Source organism: Macaca mulatta, chromosome 17, assembly GCF_049350105.2.
Source record: "Macaca mulatta isolate MMU2019108-1 chromosome 17, T2T-MMU8v2.0, whole genome shotgun sequence".
Lineage (NCBI taxonomy): Eukaryota > Metazoa > Chordata > Mammalia > Primates > Cercopithecidae > Macaca > Macaca mulatta.
This window is the reverse complement of record NC_133422.1, coordinates 47,762,953-47,781,731: the sequence shown is the minus strand read 5'-3', so window position 1 is coordinate 47,781,731 and position 18,779 is coordinate 47,762,953.

Sequence of the window (18,779 nt, the reverse complement as noted above, 5' to 3'; positions counted from 1 at the left end):
GCTTCCAAATATCCCTTTGCCAATTCCACAAGAACTGTCTTAGCGAAAGGCTTCTTGAGGGGAAAGCTGTAACTCTGTGAGATGATTTCACAGAACACAAAGAAGTTTCTCAGAAAGCTTCTTTCTCTTTGTTATCGGAGGATATTTCCTTTGGCCCTATAGTCTTCAAAGGGATCCGAAATATCTGTTCTCAGATTCCACAGAAATAAGGCTAGCAAAGAGATCCACGAAATACAGATGTAACTCTGTGAGTGGAAGTCACACATCACAGAGCAGTTTCTCAGAAAGCTTCTTTCCAGATTTCATCTGAGGATATTTCCTTTTTCACCATAGCCCTCTATGGGCTTCCAAATATCACTTTGCCAATTCCACAAGAACTGTCTAAGAGAAAGGCTTCTTGAAGGGAAAGCTGTAACTCTGTGAGATGGTTTCACAGAACACAAAGAAGTTTCTCAGAAAGCTTCTTTCTCTTTGTTATCGGAGGATATTTCCTTTGGCCCTATAGTCTTCAAAGGGATCCGAAATATCTGTTCTCAGATTCCACAGAAATAAGGCTAGCAAAGAGATCCACGAAATACAGATGTAACTCTGTGAGATGAATTAACAGAACACTAAGCAGTTTCTCAGAAAGCTTCTTTCCAGATTCCATCTGAGGATATTTCCTTTTTCACCATAGGCCTCTTTGGGATCTGAAATATCCCTTTGCCAATTCCACAAGAACTGTCTTAGCGAAAGGCTTCTTGAGGGGAAAGCTGTAACTCTGTGAGATGATTTCACAGAACAGAAAGAAGTTTCTCAGAAATCTTCTTTCTCTTTGTTATCGGAGGATATTTCCTTTGGCCCTATAGTCTTCAAAGGGATCCGAAATATCTGTTCTCAGAATCCACACAAATAAGGCTAGCAAAGAGATCCACGAAATACAGATGTAACTCTGTGAGTGGAAGTCACACATCACAGAGCAGTTTCTCAGAAAGCTTCTTTCCAGATTTCATCTGAGGATATTTCCTTTTTCACCATAGCCCTCTATGGGCTTCCAAATATCACTTTGCCAATTCCACAAGAACTGTCTTAGCGAAAGGCTTCTTGAGGGGAAAGCTGTAACTCTGTGAGATGATTTCACAGAACAGAAAGAAGTTTCTCAGAAATCTTCTTTCTCTTTGTTATCGGAGGATATTTCCTTTGGCCCTATAGTCTTCAAAGGGATCCGAAATATCTGTTCTCAGAATCCACAGAAATAAGGCTAGCAAAGAGATCCACGAAATACAGATGTAACTCTGTGAGTGGAAGTCACACATCACAGAGCAGTTTCTCAGAAAGCTTCTTTCCAGATTTCATCTGAGGATATTTCCTTTTTCACCATAGCCCTCTATGGGCTTCCAAATATCACTTTGCCAATTCCACAAGAACTGTCTTAGCGAAAGGCTTCTTGAGGGGAAAGCTGTAACTCTGTGAGATGATTTCACAGAACACAAAGAAGTTTCTCAGAAAGCTTCTTTCTCTTTGTTATCGGAGGATATTTCCTTTGGCCCTATAGTCTTCAAAGGGATCCGAAATATCTGTTCTCAGATTCCACAGAAATAAGGCTAGCAAAGAGATCCACGAAATACAGATGTAACTCTGTGAGTGGAAGTCACACATCACAGAGTAGTTTCTCAGAAAGCTTCTTTCCAGATTTCATCTGAGGATATTTCCTTTTTCACCATAGCCCTCTATGGGCTTCCAAATATCACTTTGCCAATTCCACAAGAACTGTCTAAGAGAAAGGCTTCTTGAAGGGAAAGCTGTAACTCTGTGAGATGGTTTCACAGAACACAAAGAAGTTTCTCAGAAAGCTTCTTTCTCTTTGTTATCGGAGGATATTTCCTTTGGCCCTATAGTCTTCAAAGGGATTCGAAATATCTGTTCTCACATTCCACAGAAATAAGGCTAGCAAAGAGATCCACGAAATACAGATGTAACTCTGTGAGGTGAATTAACAGAACACTAAGCAGTTTCTCAGAAAGCTTCTTTCCAGATTCCATCTGAGGATATTTCCTTTTTCACCATAGGCCTCTATGGGATCTGAAATATCCCTTTGCCAATTCCACAAGAACTGTCTTAGCGAAAGGCTTCTTGAGGGGAAAGCTGTAACTCTGTGAGATGATTTCACAGAACAGAAAGAAGTTTCTCAGAAATCTTCTTTCTCTTTGTTATCGGAGGATATTTCCTTTGGCCCTATAGTCTTCAAAGGGATCCGAAATATCTGTTCTCAGAATCCACAGAAATAAGGCTAGCAAAGAGATCCACGAAATACAGATGTAACTCTGTGATTGGAAGTCACACATCACAGAGCAGTTTCTCAGAAAGCTTCTTTCCAGATTTCATCTGAGGATATTTCCTTTTTCACCATAGCCCTCTATGGGCTTCCAAATATCACTTTGCCAATCCACAAGAACTGTCTTAGCGAAAGGCTTCTTGAGGGGAAAGCTGTAACTCTGTGAGATGATTTCACAGAACAGAAAGAAGTTTCTCAGAAAGCTTCTTTCTCTTTGTTATCGGAGGATATTTCCTTTGGCCCTATAGTCTTCAAAGGGATCCGAAATATCTGTTCTCAGATTCCACAGAAATAAGGCTAGCAAAGAGATCCACGAAATACAGATGTAACTCTGTGAGATGAATTAACAGAACACTAAGCAGTTTCTCAGAAAGCTTCTTTCCAGATTTCATCTGAGAATATTTCCTTTTTCAACATAGGCCTGTGTGGGCTCCCAAATATCACTTTGCCAATTCCACAAGAACTGTCTTAGCGAAAGGCTTCTTGAGGGGAAAGCTGTAACTCTGTGAGATGATTTCACAGAACACAAAGAAGTTTCTCAGAAAGCTTCTTTCTCTTTGTTATCGGAGGATATTTCCTTTGGTCCTATAGTCTTCAAAGGGATCCGAAATATCTGTTCTCAGATTCCACAGAAATAAGGCTAGCAAAGAGATCCACGAAATAAAGATGTAACTCTGTGAGTGGAAGTCACACATAACAGAGCAGTTTCTCAGAAAGCTTCTTTCCTGATTTCATCTGAGGATATTTCCTTTTTCACCATAGCCCTCTATGGGCTTCCAAATATCCCTTTGCCAATTCCACAAGAACTGTCTTAGCGAAAGGCTTCTTGAGGGGAAAGCTGTAACTCTGTGAGATGATTTCACAGAACACAAAGAAGTTTCTCAGAAAGCTTCTTTCTCTTTGTTATCGGAGGATATTTCCTTTGGCCCTATAGTCTTCAAAGGGATCCGAAATATCTGTTCTCAGATTCCACAGAAATAAGGCTAGCAAAGAGATCCACGAAATACAGATGTAACTCTGTGAGTGGAAGACACACATCACAGAGCAGTTTCTCAGAAAGCTTCTTTCCAGATTTCATCTGAGGATATTTCCTTTTTCACCATAGCCCTCTATGGGCTTCCAAATATCACTTTGCCAATTCCACAAGAACTGTCTAAGAGAAAGGCTTCTTGAAGGGAAAGCTGTAACTCTGTGAGATGGTTTCACAGAACACAAAGAAGTTTCTCAGAAAGCTTCTTTCTCTTTGTTATCGGAGGATATTTCCTTTGGCCCTATAGTCTTCAAAGGGATCCGAAATATCTGTTCTCAGATTCCACAGAAATAAGGCTAGCAAAGAGATCCACGAAATACAGATGTAACTCTGTGAGATGAATTAACAGAACACTAAGCAGTTTCTCAGAAAGCTTCTTTCCAGATTCCATCTGAGGATATTTCCTTTTTCACCATAGGCCTCTTTGGGATCTGAAATATCCCTTTGCCAATTCCACAAGAACTGTCTTAGCGAAAGGCTTCTTGAGGGGAAAGCTGTAACTCTGTGAGATGATTTCACAGAACAGAAAGAAGTTTCTCAGAAATCTTCTTTCTCTTTGTTATCGGAGGATATTTCCTTTGGCCCTATAGTCTTCAAAGGGATCCGAAATATCTGTTCTCAGAATCCACAGAAATAAGGCTAGCAAAGAGATCCACGAAATACAGATGTAACTCTGTGAGTGGAAGTCACACATCACAGAGCAGTTTCTCAGAAAGCTTCTTTCCAGATTTCATCTGAGGATATTTCCTTTTTCACCATAGCCCTCTATGGGCTTCCAAATATCACTTTGCCAATTCCACAAGAACTGTCTTAGCGAAAGGCTTCTTGAGGGGAAAGCTGTAACTCTGTGAGATGAATTCACAGAACAGAAAGAAGTTTCTCAGAAAGCTTCTTTCTCTTTGTTATCGGAGGATATTTCCTTTGGCCCTATAGTCTTCAAAGGGATCCGAAATATCTGTTCTCAGATTCCACAGAAATAAGGCTAGCAAAGAGATCCACGAAATACAGATGTAACACTGTGAGATGAATTAACAGAACACTAAGCAGTTTCTCAGAAAGCTTCTTTCCAGATTTCATCTGAGGATATTTCCTTTTTCAACATAGGCCTGTGTGGGCTCCCAAATATCACTTTGCCAATTCCACAAGAACTGTCTTAGCGAAAGGCTTCTTGAGGGGAAAGCTGTAACTCTGTGAGATGATTTCACAGAACACAAAGAAGTTTCTCAGAAAGCTTCTTTCTCTTTGTTATCGGAGGATATTTCCTTTGGTCCTATAGTCTTCAAAGGGATCCGAAATATCTGTTCTCAGATTCCACAGAAATAAGGCTAGCAAAGAGATCCACGAAATACAGATGTAAATCTGTGAGTGGAAGTCACACATAACAGAGCAGTTTCTCAGAAAGCTTCTTTCCTGATTTCATCTGAGGATATTTCCTTTTTCACCATAGCCCTCTATGGGCTTCCAAATATCCCTTTGCCAATTCCACAAGAACTGTCTTAGCGAAAGGCTTCTTGAGGGGAAAGCTGTAACTCTGTGAGATGATTTCACAGAACACAAAGAAGTTTCTCAGAAAGCTTCTTTCTCTTTGTTATCGGAGGATATTTCCTTTGACCCTATAGTCTTCAAAGGGATCCGAAATATCTGTTCTCAGATTCCACAGAAATAAGGCTAGCAAAGAGATCCACGAAATACAGATGTAACTCTGTGAGTGGAAGTCACACATCACAGAGCAGTTTCTCAGAAAGCTTCTTTCCAGATTTCATCTGAGGATATTTCCTTTTTCACCATAGCCCTCTATGGGCTTCCAAATATCACTTTGCCAATTCCACAAGAACTGTCTAAGACAAAGGCTTCTTGAAGGGAAAGCTGTAACTCTGTGAGATGGTTTCACAGAACACAAAGAAGTTTCTCAGAAAGCTTCTTTCTCTTTGTTATCGGAGGATATTTCCTTTGGCCCTATAGTCTTCAAAGGGATCCGAAATATCTGTTCTCAGATTCCACAGAAATAAGGCTAGCAAAGAGATCCACGAAATACAGATGTAACTCTGTGAGATGAATTAACAGAACACTAAGCAGTTTCTCAGAAAGCTTCTTTCCAGATTCCATCTGAGGATATTTCCTTTTTCACCATAGGCCTCTATGGGATCTGTAATATCCCTTTGCCAATTCCACAAGAACTGTCTTAGCGAAAGGCTTCTTGAGGGGAAAGCTGTAACTCTGTGAGATGATTTCACAGAACAGAAAGAAGTTTCTCAGAAATCTTCTTTCTCTTTGTTATCGGAGGATATTTCCTTTGGCCCTATAGTCTTCAAAGGGATCCGAAATATCTGTTCTCAGAATCCACAGAAATAAGGCTAGCAAAGAGATCCACGAAATACAGATGTAACTCTGTGAGTGGAAGTCACACATCACAGAGCAGTTTCTCAGAAAGCTTCTTTCCAGATTTCATCTGAGGATATTTCCTTTTTCACCATAGCCCTCTATGGGCTTCCAAATATCACTTTGCCAATTCCACAAGAACTGTCTTAGCGAAAGGCTTCTTGAGGGGAAAGCTGTAACTCTGTGAGATGATTTCACAGAACAGAAAGAAGTTTCTCAGAAAGCTTCTTTCTCTTTGTTATCGGAGGATATTTCCTTTGGCCCTATAGTCTTCAAAGGGATCCGAAATATCTGTTCTCAGATTCCACAGAAATAAGGCTAGCAAAGAGATCCACGAAATACAGATGTAACTCTGTGAGATGAATTAACAGAACACTAAGCAGTTTCTCAGAAAGCTTCTTTCCAGATTTCATCTGAGGATATTTCCTTTTTCAACATAGGCCTGTGTGGGCTCCCAAATATCACTTTGCCAATTCCACAAGAACTGTCTTAGCGAAAGGCTTCTTGAGGGGAAAGCTGTAACTCTGTGAGATGATTTCACAGAACACAAAGAAGTTTCTCAGAAAGCTTCTTTCTCTTTGTTATCGGAGGATATTTCCTTTGGTCCTATAGTCTTCAAAGGGATCCGAAATATCTGTTCTCAGATTCCACAGAAATAAGGCTAGCAAAGAGATCCACGAAATACAGATGTAACTCTGTGAGTGGAAGTCACACATAACAGAGCAGTTTCTCAGAAAGCTTCTTTCCTGATTTCATCTGAGGATATTTCCTTTTTCACCATAGCCCTCTATGGGCTTCCAAATATCCCTTTGCCAATTCCACAAGAACTGTCTTAGCGAAAGGCTTCTTGAGGGGAAAGCTGTAACTCTGTGAGATGATTTCACAGAACACAAAGAAGTTTCTCAGAAAGCTTCTTTCTCTTTGTTATCGGAGGATATTTCCTTTGACCCTATAGTCTTCAAAGGGATCCGAAATATCTGTTCTCAGATTCCACAGAAATAAGGCTAGCAAAGAGATCCACGAAATACAGATGTAACTCTGTGAGTGGAAGTCACACATCACAGAGCAGTTTCTCAGAAAGCTTCTTTCCAGATTTCATCTGAGGATATTTCCTTTTTCACCATAGCCCTCTATGGGCTTCCAAATATCACTTTGCCAATTCCACAAGAACTGTCTAAGGAAAGGCTTCTTGAAGGGAAAGCTGTAACTCTGTGAGATGGTTTCACAGAACACAAAGAAGTTTCTCAGAAAGCTTCTTTCTCTTTGTTATCGGAGGATATTTCCTTTGGCCCTATAGTCTTCAAAGGGATCCGAAATATCTGTTCTCAGATTCCACAGAAATAAGGCTAGCAAAGAGATCCACGAAATACAGATGTAACTCTGTGAGATGAATTAACAGAACACTAAGCAGTTTCTCAGAAAGCTTCTTTCCAGATTCCATCTGAGGATATTTCCTTTTTCACCATAGGCCTCTATGGGATCTGTAATATCCCTTTGCCAATTCCACAAGAACTGTCTTAGCGAAAGGCTTCTTGAGGGGAAAGCTGTAACTCTGTGAGATGATTTCACAGAACAGAAAGAAGTTTCTCAGAAATCTTCTTTCTCTTTGTTATCGGAGGATATTTCCTTTGGCCCTATAGTCTTCAAAGGGATCCGAAATATCTGTTCTCAGAATCCACAGAAATAAGGCTAGCAAAGAGATCCACGAAATACAGATGTAACTCTGTGAGTGGAAGTCACACATCACAGAGCAGTTTCTCAGAAAGCTTCTTTCCAGATTTCATCTGAGGATATTTCCTTTTTCAACATAGGCCTGTGTGGGCTCCCAAATATCACTTTGCCAATTCCACAAGAACTGTCTTAGCGAAAGGCTTCTTGAGGGGAAAGCTGTAACTCTGTGAGATGATTTCACAGAACACAAAGAAGTTTCTCAGAAAGCTTCTTTCTCTTTGTTATCGGAGGATATTTCCTTTGGCCCTATAGTCTTCAAAGGGATCCGAAATATCTGTTCTCAGATTCCACAGAAATAAGGCTAGCAAAGAGATCCACGAAATACAGATGTAACTCTGTGAGTGGAAGTCACACATCACAGAGCAGTTTCTCAGAAAGCCTCTTTCCAGATTTCATCTGAGGATATTTCCTTTTTCACCATAGCCCTCTATGGGCTTCCAAATATCACTTTGCCAATTCCACAAGAACTGTCTAAGAGAAAGGCTTCTTGAAGGGAAAGCTGTAACTCTGTGAGATGATTTCACAGAACACAAAGAAGTTTCTCAGAAAGCTTCTTTCTCTTTGTTATCGGAGGATATTTCCTTTGGCTCTATAGTCTTCAAAGGGATCCGAAATATCTGTTCTCAGATTCCACAGAAATAAGGCTAGCAAAGAGATCCACGAAATACAGATGTAACTCTGTGAGATGAATTAACAGAACACTAAGCAGTTTCTCAGAAAGCTTCTTTCCAGATTCCATCTGAGGATATTTCCTTTTTCACCATAGGCCTCTATGGGATCTGAAATATCCCTTTGCCAATTCCACAAGAACTGTCTTAGCGAAAGGCTTCTTGAGGGGAAAGCTGTAACTCTGTGAGATGATTTCACAGAACAGAAAGAAGTTTCTCAGAAATCTTCTTTCTCTTTGTTATCGGAGGATATTTCCTTTGGCCCTATAGTCTTCAAAGGGATCCGAAATATCTGTTCTCAGAATCCACAGAAATAAGGCTAGCAAAGAGATCCACGAAATACAGATGTAACTCTGTGAGTGGAAGTCACACATCACAGAGCAGTTTCTCAGAAAGCTTCTTTCCAGATTTCATCTGAGGATATTTCCTTTTTCACCATAGCCCTCTATGAGCTTCCAAATATCACTTTGGCAATTCCACAAGAACTGTCTTAGCGAAAGGCTTCTTGAGGGGAAAGCTGTAACTCTGTGAGATGATTTCACAGAACAGAAAGAAGTTTCTCAGAAAGCTTCTTTCTCTTTGTTATCGGAGGATATTTCCTTTGGCCCTATAGTCTTCAAAGGGATCCGAAATATCTGTTCTCAGATTCCACAGAAATAAGGCTAGCAAAGAGATCCACGAAATACAGATGTAACTCTGTGAGATGAATTAACAGAACACTAAGCAGTTTCTCAGAAAGCTTCTTTCCAGATTTCATCTGAGGATATTTCCTTTTTCAACATAGGCCTGTGTGGGCTCCCAAATATCACTTTGCCAATTCCACAAGAACTGTCTTAGCGAAAGGCTTCTTGAGGGGAAAGCTGTAACTCTGTGAGATGATTTCACAGAACAGAAAGAAGTTTCTCAGAAATCTTCTTTCTCTTTGTTATCGGAGGATATTTCCTTTGGCCCTATAGTCTTCAAAGGGATCCGAAATATCTGTTCTCAGAATCCACAGAAATAAGGCTAGCAAAGAGATCCACGAAATACAGATGTAACTCTGTGAGTGGAAGTCACACATCACAGAGCAGTTTCTCAGAAAGCTTCTTTCCAGATTTCATCTGAGGATATTTCCTTTTTCACCATAGCCCTCTATGGGCTTCCAAATATCACTTTGCCAATTCCACAAGAACTGTCTTAGCGAAAGGCTTCTTGAGGGGAAAGCTGTAACTCTGTGAGATGATTTCACAGAACAGAAAGAAGTTTCTCAGAAAGCTTCTTTCTCTTTGTTATCGGAGGTTATTTCCTTTGGCCCTATAGTCTTCAAAGGGATCCGAAATATCTCTTCTCAGATTCCACAGAAATAAGGCTAGCAAAGAGATCCACGAAATACAGATGTAACTCTGTGAGATGAATTAACAGAACACTAAGCAGTTTCTCAGAAAGCTTCTTTCCAGATTTCATCTGAGGATATTTCCTTTTTCAACATAGGCCTGTGTGGGCTCCCAAATATCACTTTGCCAATTCCACAAGAACTGTCTTAGCGAAAGGCTTCTTGAGGGGAAAGCTGTAACTCTGTGAGATGATTTCACAGAACACAAAGAAGTTTCTCAGAAAGCTTCTTTCTCTTTGTTATCGGAGGATATTTCCTTTGGTCCTATAGTCTTCAAAGGGATCCGAAATATCTGTTCTCAGATTCCACAGAAATAAGGCTAGGAAAGAGATCCACGAAATACAGATGTAACTCTGTGAGTGGAAGTCACACATAACAGAGCAGTTTCTCAGAAAGCTTCTTTCCTGATTTCATCTGAGGATATTTCCTTTTTCACCATAGCCCTCTATGGGCTTCCAAATATCCCTTTGCCAATTCCACAAGAACTGTCTTAGCGAAAGGCTTCTTGAGGGGAAAGCTGTAACTCTGTGAGATGATTTCACAGAACACAAAGAAGTTTCTCAGAAAGCTTCTTTCTCTTTGTTATCGGAGGATATTTCCTTTGGCCCTATAGTCTTCAAAGGGATCCGAAATATATGTTCTCAGATTCCACAGAAATAAGGCTAGCAGAGAGATCCACGAAATACAGATGTAATTCTGTGAGATGAATTAACAGAACACTAAGCAGTTTCTCAGAAAGCTTCTTTCCAGATTTCATCTGAGGATATTTCCTTTTTCACCATAGTCCTGTAGGGGCTCCCAAATATCACTTTGCCAATTCCACAAGAACTGTCTCAGCGAAAGGCTTCTTGAGTGGAAAGCTGTAACTCTGTGAGATGATTTCACAGAACACAAAGAAGTTTCTCAGAAAGCTTCTTTCTCTTTGTTATCGGAGGATATTTCCTTTGGCCCTATAGTCTTCAAAGGGATCCGAAATATCTGTTCTCAGATTCCACAGAAATAAGGCTAGCAAAGAGATCCACGAAATACAGATGTAACTCTGTGAGTGGAAGTCACACATCACAGGGCAGTTTCTCAGAAAGCTTCTTTCCAGATTTCATCTAAGGGTATTTCCTTTTTCACCATAGCCATCTATGGGCTTCCAAATATCCCTTTGCCAATTCCAGAAGAAGTGTCTTAGGGAAAGGCTTCTTGAAGGGAAAGCTGTAACTCTGTGAGACGATTTCACAGAACACAAAGAAGTTTCTCAGAAAACTTCTTTCTCTTTGTTATCGGAGGATATTTCCTTTGGCCCTATAGTCTTCAAAGGGATCCGAAATATCTGTTCTCAGATTCCACAGAAATAAGGCTAGCAAAGAGATCCACGAAATACAGATGTAACTCTGTGAGATGAATTAACAGAACACTAAGCAGTTTCTCAGAAAGCTTCTTTCCAGATTCCATCTGAGGATATTTCCTTTTTCATCATAGGCTTCTATGGGCTCTGAAATATCCCTTTGCCAATTCCACAAGAACTGTCTTAGCGAAAGGCTTCTTGAGTGGAAAGCTATAACTCTGTGAGATGATTTCACAGAACAGAAAGAAGTTTCTCAGAAAGCTTCTTTCTCTTTGTTATCGGAGGATATTTCCTTTGGCCCTATAGTCTTCAAAGGGATCCGAAATATCTGTTCTCAGATTCCACAGAAATAAGGCTAGCAAAGAGATCCACGAAATAAAGATGTAACTCTGTGAGATGAATTAACAGAACACTAAGCAGTTTCTCAGAAAGCTTCTTTCCAGATTTCATCTGAGGATATTTCCTTTTTCAACATAGGCCTGTGTGGGCTCCCAAATATCACTTTGCCAATTCCACAAGAACTGTCTTAGCGAAAGGCTTCTTGAGGGGAAAGCTGTAACTCTGTGAGATGATTTCACAGAACAGAAAGAAGTTTCTCAGAAATCTTCTTTCTCTTTGTTATCGGAGGATATTTCCTTTGGCCCTATAGTCTTCAAAGGGATCCGAAATATCTGTTCTCAGAATCCACAGAAATAAGGCTAGCAAAGAGATCCACGAAATACAGATGTAACTCTGTGAGTGGAAGTCACACATCACAGAGCAGTTTCTCAGAAAGCTTCTTTCCAGATTTCATCTGAGGATATTTCCTTTTTCACCATAGCCCTCTATGGGCTTCCAAATATCACTTTGCCAATTCCACAAGAACTGTCTTAGCGAAAGGCTTCTTGAGGGGAAAGCTGTAACTCTGTGAGATGATTTCACAGAACAGAAAGAAGTTTCTCAGAAAGCTTCTTTCTCTTTGTTATCGGAGGATATTTCCTTTGGCCCTATAGTCTTCAAAGGGATCCGAAATATCTGTTCTCAGATTCCACAGAAATAAGGCTAGCAAAGAGATCCACGAAATACAGATGTAACTCTGTGAGATGAATTAACAGAACACTAAGCAGTTTCTCAGAAAGCTTCTTTCCAGATTTCATCTGAGGATATTTCCTTTTTCAACATAGGCCTGTGTGGGCTCCCAAATATCACTTTGCCAATTCCACAAGAACTGTCTTAGCGAAAGGCTTCTTGAGGGGAAAGCTGTAACTCTGTGAGATGATTTCACAGAACACAAAGAAGTTTCTCAGAAAGCTTCTTTCTCTTTGTTATCGGAGGATATTTCCTTTGGCCCTATAGTCTTCAAAGGGATCCGAAATATCTGTTCTCAGATTCCACAGAAATAAGGCTAGCAAAGAGATCCACGAAATACAGATGTAACTCTGTGAGTGGAAGTCACACATCACAGAGCAGTTTCTCAGAAAGCTTCTTTCCAGATTTCATCTGAGGATATTTCCTTTTTCACCATAGCCCTCTATGGGCTTCCAAATATCACTTTGCCAATTCCACAAGAACTGTCTAAGAGAAAGGCTTCTTGAAGGGAAAGCTGTAACTCTGTGAGATGATTTCACAGAACACAAAGAAGTTTCTCAGAAAGCTTCTTTCTCTTTGTTATCGGAGGATATTTCCTTTGGCCCTATAGTCTTCAAAGGGATCCGAAATATCTGTTCTCAGATTCCACAGAAATAAGGCTAGCAAAGAGATCCACGAAATACAGATGTAACTCTGTGAGATGAATTAACAGAACACTAAGCAGTTTCTCAGAAAGCTTCTTTCCAGATTCCATCTGAGGATATTTCCTTTTTCACCATAGGCCTCTATGGGATCTGAAATATCCCTTTGCCAATTCCACAAGAACTGTCTTAGCGAAAGGCTTCTTGAGGGGAAAGCTGTAACTCTGTGAGATGATTTCACAGAACAGAAAGAAGTTTCTCAGAAATCTTCTTTCTCTTTGTTATCGGAGGATATTTCCTTTGGCCCTATAGTCTTCAAAGGGATCCGAAATATCTGTTCTCAGAATCCACAGAAATAAGGCTAGCAAAGAGATCCACGAAATACAGATGTAACTCTGTGAGTGGAAGTCACACATCACAGAGCAGTTTCTCAGAAAGCTTCTTTCCAGATTTCATCTGAGGATATTTCCTTTTTCACCATAGCCCTCTATGAGCTTCCAAATATCACTTTGGCAATTCCACAAGAACTGTCTTAGCGAAAGGCTTCTTGAGGGGAAAGCTGTAACTCTGTGAGATGATTTCACAGAACAGAAAGAAGTTTCTCAGAAAGCTTCTTTCTCTTTGTTATCGGAGGATATTTCCTTTGGCCCTATAGTCTTCAAAGGGATCCGAAATATCTGTTCTCAGATTCCACAGAAATAAGGCTAGCAAAGAGATCCACGAAATACAGATGTAACTCTGTGAGATGAATTAACAGAACACTAAGCAGTTTCTCAGAAAGCTTCTTTCCAGATTTCATCTGAGGATATTTCCTTTTTCAACATAGGCCTGTGTGGGCTCCCAAATATCACTTTGCCAATTCCACAAGAACTGTCTAAGAGAAAGGCTTCTTGAAGGGAAAGCTGTAACTCTGTGAGATGGTTTCACAGAACACAAAGAAGTTTCTCAGAAAGCTTCTTTCTCTTTGTTATCGGAGGATATTTCCTTTGGCCCTATAGTCTTCAAAGGGATCCGAAATATCTGTTCTCAGATTCCACAGAAATAAGGCTAGCAAAGAGATCCACGAAATACAGATGTAACTCTGTGAGATGAATTAACAGAACACTAAGCAGTTTCTCAGAAAGCTTCTTTCCAGATTCCATCTGAGGATATTTCCTTTTTCACCATAGGCCTCTATGGGATCTGAAATATCCCTTTGCCAATTCCACAAGAACTGTCTTAGCGAAAGGCTTCTTGAGGGGAAAGCTGTAACTCTGTGAGATGATTTCACAGAACAGAAAGAAGTTTCTCAGAAATCTTCTTTCTCTTTGTTATCGGAGGATATTTCCTTTGGCCCTATAGTCTTCAAAGGGATCCGAAATATCTGTTCTCAGAATCCACAGAAATAAGGCTAGCAAAGAGATCCACGAAATACAGATGTAACTCTGTGAGTGGAAGTCACACATCACAGAGCAGTTTCTCAGAAAGCTTCTTTCCAGATTTCATCTGAGGATATTTCCTTTTTCACCATAGCCCTCTATGGGCTTCCAAATATCACTTTGGCAATTCCACAAGAACTGTCTTAGCGAAAGGCTTCTTGAGGGGAAAGCTGTAACTCTGTGAGATGATTTCACAGAACAGAAAGAAGTTTCTCAGAAAGCTTCTTTCTCTTTGTTATCGGAGGATATTTCCTTTGGCCCTATAGTCTTCAAAGGGATCCGAAATATCTGTTCTCAGATTCCACAGAAATAAGGCTAGCAAAGAGATCCACGAAATACAGATGTAACTCTGTGAGATGAATTAACAGAACACTAAGCAGTTTCTCAGAAAGCTTCTTTCCAGATTTCATCTGAGGATATTTCCTTTTTCAACATAGGCCTGTGTGGGCTCCCAAATATCACTTTGCCAATTCCACAAGAACTGTCTTAGCGAAAGGCTTCTTGAGGGGAAAGCTGTAACTCTGTGAGATGATTTCACAGAGCAGAAAGAAGTTTCTCAGAAATCTTCTTTCTCTTTGTTATCGGAGGATATTTCCTTTGGCCCTATAGTCTTCAAAGGGATCCGAAATATCTGTTCTCAGAATCCACAGAAATAAGGCTAGCAAAGAGATCCACGAAATACAGATGTAACTCTGTGAGTGGAAGTCACACATCACAGAGCAGTTTCTCAGAAAGCTTCTTTCCAGATTTCATCTGAGGATATTTCCTTTTTCACCATAGCCCTCTATGGGCTTCCAAATATCACTTTGCCAATTCCACAAGAACTGTCTTAGCGAAAGGCTTCTTGAGGGGAAAGCTGTAACTCTGTGAGATGATTTCACAGAACACAAAGAAGTTTCTCAGAAAGCTTCTTTCTCTTTGTTATCGGAGGATATTTCCTTTGGCCCTATAGTCTTCAAAGGGATCCGAAATATCTGTTCTCAGATTCCACAGAAATAAGGCTAGCAAAGAGATCCACGAAATACAGATGTAACTCTGTGAGATGAATTAACAGAACACTAAGCAGTTTCTCAGAAAGCTTCTTTCCAGATTTCATCTGAGGATATTTCCTTTTTCAACATAGGCCTGTGTGGGCTCCCAAATATCACTTTGCCAATTCCACAAGAACTGTCTTAGCGAAAGGCTTCTTGAGGGGAAAGCTGTAACTCTGTGAGATGATTTCACAGAACACAAAGAAGTTTCTCAGAAAGCTTCTTTCTCTTTGTTATCGGAGGATATTTCCTTTGGTCCTATAGTCTTCAAAGGGATCCGAAATATCTGTTCTCAGATTCCACAGAAATAAGGCTAGGAAAGAGATCCACGAAATACAGATGTAACTCTGTGAGTGGAAGTCACACATAACAGAGCAGTTTCTCAGAAAGCTTCTTTCCTGATTTCATCTGAGGATATTTCCTTTTTCACCATAGCCCTCTATGGGCTTCCAAATATCCCTTTGCCAATTCCACAAGAACTGTCTTAGCGAAAGGCTTCTTGAGGGGAAAGCTGTAACTCTGTGAGATGATTTCACAGAACACAAAGAAGTTTCTCAGAAAGCTTCTTTCTCTTTGTTATCGGAGGATATTTCCTTTGGCCCTATAGTCTTCAAAGGGATCCGAAATATATGTTCTCAGATTCCACAGAAATAAGGCTAGCAGAGAGATCCACGAAATACAGATGTAATTCTGTGAGATGAATTAACAGAACACTAAGCAGTTTCTCAGAAAGCTTCTTTCCAGATTTCATCTGAGGATATTTCCTTTTTCACCATAGTCCTGTAGGGGCTCCCAAATATCACTTTGCCAATTCCACAAGAACTGTCTCAGCGAAAGGCTTCTTGAGTGGAAAGCTGTAACTCTGTGAGATGATTTCACAGAACACAAAGAAGTTTCTCAGAAAGCTTCTTTCTCTTTGTTATCGGAGGATATTTCCTTTGGCCCTATAGTCTTCAAAGGGATCCGAAATATCTGTTCTCAGATTCCACAGAAATAAGGCTAGCAAAGAGATCCACGAAATACAGATGTAACTCTGTGAGTGGAAGTCACACATCACAGGGCAGTTTCTCAGAAAGCTTCTTTCCAGATTTCATCTAAGGGTATTTCCTTTTTCACCATAGCCATCTATGGGCTTCCAAATATCCCTTTGCCAATTCCAGAAGAAGTGTCTTAGGGAAAGGCTTCTTGTAGGGAAAGCTGTAACTCTGTGAGACGATTTCACAGAACACAAAGAAGTTTCTCAGAAAACTTCTTTCTCTTTGTTATCGGAGGATATTTCCTTTGGCCCTATAGTCTTCAAAGGGATCCGAAATATCTGTTCTCAGATTCCACAGAAATAAGGCTAGCAAAGAGATCCACGAAATACAGATGTAACTCTGTGAGATGAATTAACAGAACACTAAGCAGTTTCTCAGAAAGCTTCTTTCCAGATTCCATCTGAGGATATTTCCTTTTTCATCATAGGCTTCTATGGGCTCTGAAATATCCCTTTGCCAATTCCACAAGAACTGTCTTAGCGAAAGGCTTCTTGAGTGGAAAGCTATAACTCTGTGAGATGATTTCACAGAACAGAAAGAAGTTTCTCAGAAAGCTACTTTCTCTTTGTTATCGGAGGATATTTCCTTTGGCCCTATAGTCTTCAAAGGGATCCGAAATATCTGTTCTCAGATTCCACAGAAATAAGGCTAGCAAAGAGATCCACGAAATAAAGATGTAGCTCTGTGAGATGAATTAACAGAACACTAAGCAGTTTCTCAGAAAGCTTCTTTCCAGATTTCATCTGAGGATATTTCCTTTTTCAACATAGGCCTGTGTGGGCTCCCAAATATCACTTTGCCAATTCCACAAGAACTGTCTTAGCGAAAGGCTTCTTGAGGGGAAAGCTGTAACTCTGTGAGATGATTTCACAGAACAGAAAGAAGTTTCTCAGAAATCTTCTTTCTCTTTGTTATCGGAGGATATTTCCTTTGGCCCTATAGTCTTCAAAGGGATCCGAAATATCTGTTCTCAGAATCCACAGAAATAAGGCTAGCAAAGAGATCCACGAAATACAGATGTAACTCTTTGAGTGGAAGTCACACATCACAGAGCAGTTTCTCAGAAAGCTTCTTTCCAGATTTCATCTGAGGATATTTCCTTTTTCACCATAGCCCTCTATGGGCTTCCAAATATCACTTTGCCAATTCCACAAGAACTGTCTTAGCGAAAGGCTTCTTGAGGGGAAAGCTGTAACTCTGTGAGATGATTTCACAGAACAGAAAGAAGTTTCTCAGAAAGCTTCTTTCTCTTTGTTATCGGAGGATATTTCCTTTGGCCCTATAGTCTTCAAAGGGATCCGAAATATCTGTTCTCAGATTCCACAGAAATAAGGCTAGCAAAGAGATCCACGAAATACAGATGTAACTCTGTGAGATGAATTAACAGAACACTAAGCAGTTTCTCAGAAAGCTTCTTTTCAGATTTCATCTGAGGATATTTCCTTTTTCAACATAGGCCTGTGTGGGCTCCCAAATATCACTTTGCCAATTCCACAAGAACTGTCTTAGCGAAAGGCTTCTTGAGGGGAAAGCTGTAACTCTGTGAGATGATTTCACAGAACACAAAGAAGTTTCTCAGAAAGCTTCTTTCTCTTTGTTATCGGAGGATATTTCCTTTGGTCCTATAGTCTTCAAAGGGATCCGAAATATCTGTTCTCAGATTCCACAGAAATAAGGCTAGCAAAGAGATCCACGAAATACAGATGTAACTCTGTGAGTGGAAGTCACACATAACAGAGCAGTTTCTCAGAAAGCTTCTTTCCTGATTTCATCTGAGGATATTTCCTTTTTCACCATAGCCCTCTATGGGCTTCCAAATATCCCTTTGCCAATTCCACAAGAACTGTCTTAGCGAAAGGCTTCTTGAGGGGAAAGCTGTAACTCTGTGAGATGATTTCACAGAACACAAAGAAGTTTCTCAGAAAGCTTCTTTCTCTTTGTTATCGGAGGATATTTCCTTTGGCCCTATAGTCTTCAAAGGGATCCGAAATATCTGTTCTCAGATTCCACAGAAATAAGGCTAGCAAAGAGATCCACGAAATACAGATGTAACTCTGTGAGTGGAAGTCACACATCACAGAGCAGTTTCTCAGAAAGCTTCTTTCCAGATTTCATCTGAGGATATTTCCTTTTTCACTATAGCCCTCTATGGGCTTCCAAATATCACTTTGCCAATTCCACAAGAACTGTCTAAGAGAAAGGCTTCTTGAAGGGAAAGCTGTAACTCTGTGAGATGGTTTCACAGAACACAAAGAAGTTTCTCAGAAAGCTTCTTTCTCTTTGTTATCGGAGGATATTTCCTTTGGCCCTATAGTCTTCAAAGGGATCCGAAATATCTGTTCTCAGATTCCACAGAAATAAGGCTAGCAAAGAGATCCACGAAATACAGATGTAACTCTGTGAGATGAATTAACAGAACACTAAGCAGTTTCTCAGAAAGCTTCTTTCCAGATTCCATCTGAGGATATTTCCTTTTTCACCATAGGCCTCTATGGGATCTGAAATATCCCTTTGCCAATTCCACAAGAACTGTCTTAGCGAAAGGCTTCTTGAGGGGAAAGCTGTAACTCTGTGAGATGATTTCACAGAACAGAAAGAAGTTTCTCAGAAATCTTCTTTCTCTTTGTTATCGGAGGATATTTCCTTTGGCCCTATAGTCTTCAAAGGGATCCGAAATATCTGTTCTCAGAATCCACAGAAATAAGGCTAGCAAAGAGATCCACGAAATACAGATGTAACTCTGTGAGTGGAAGT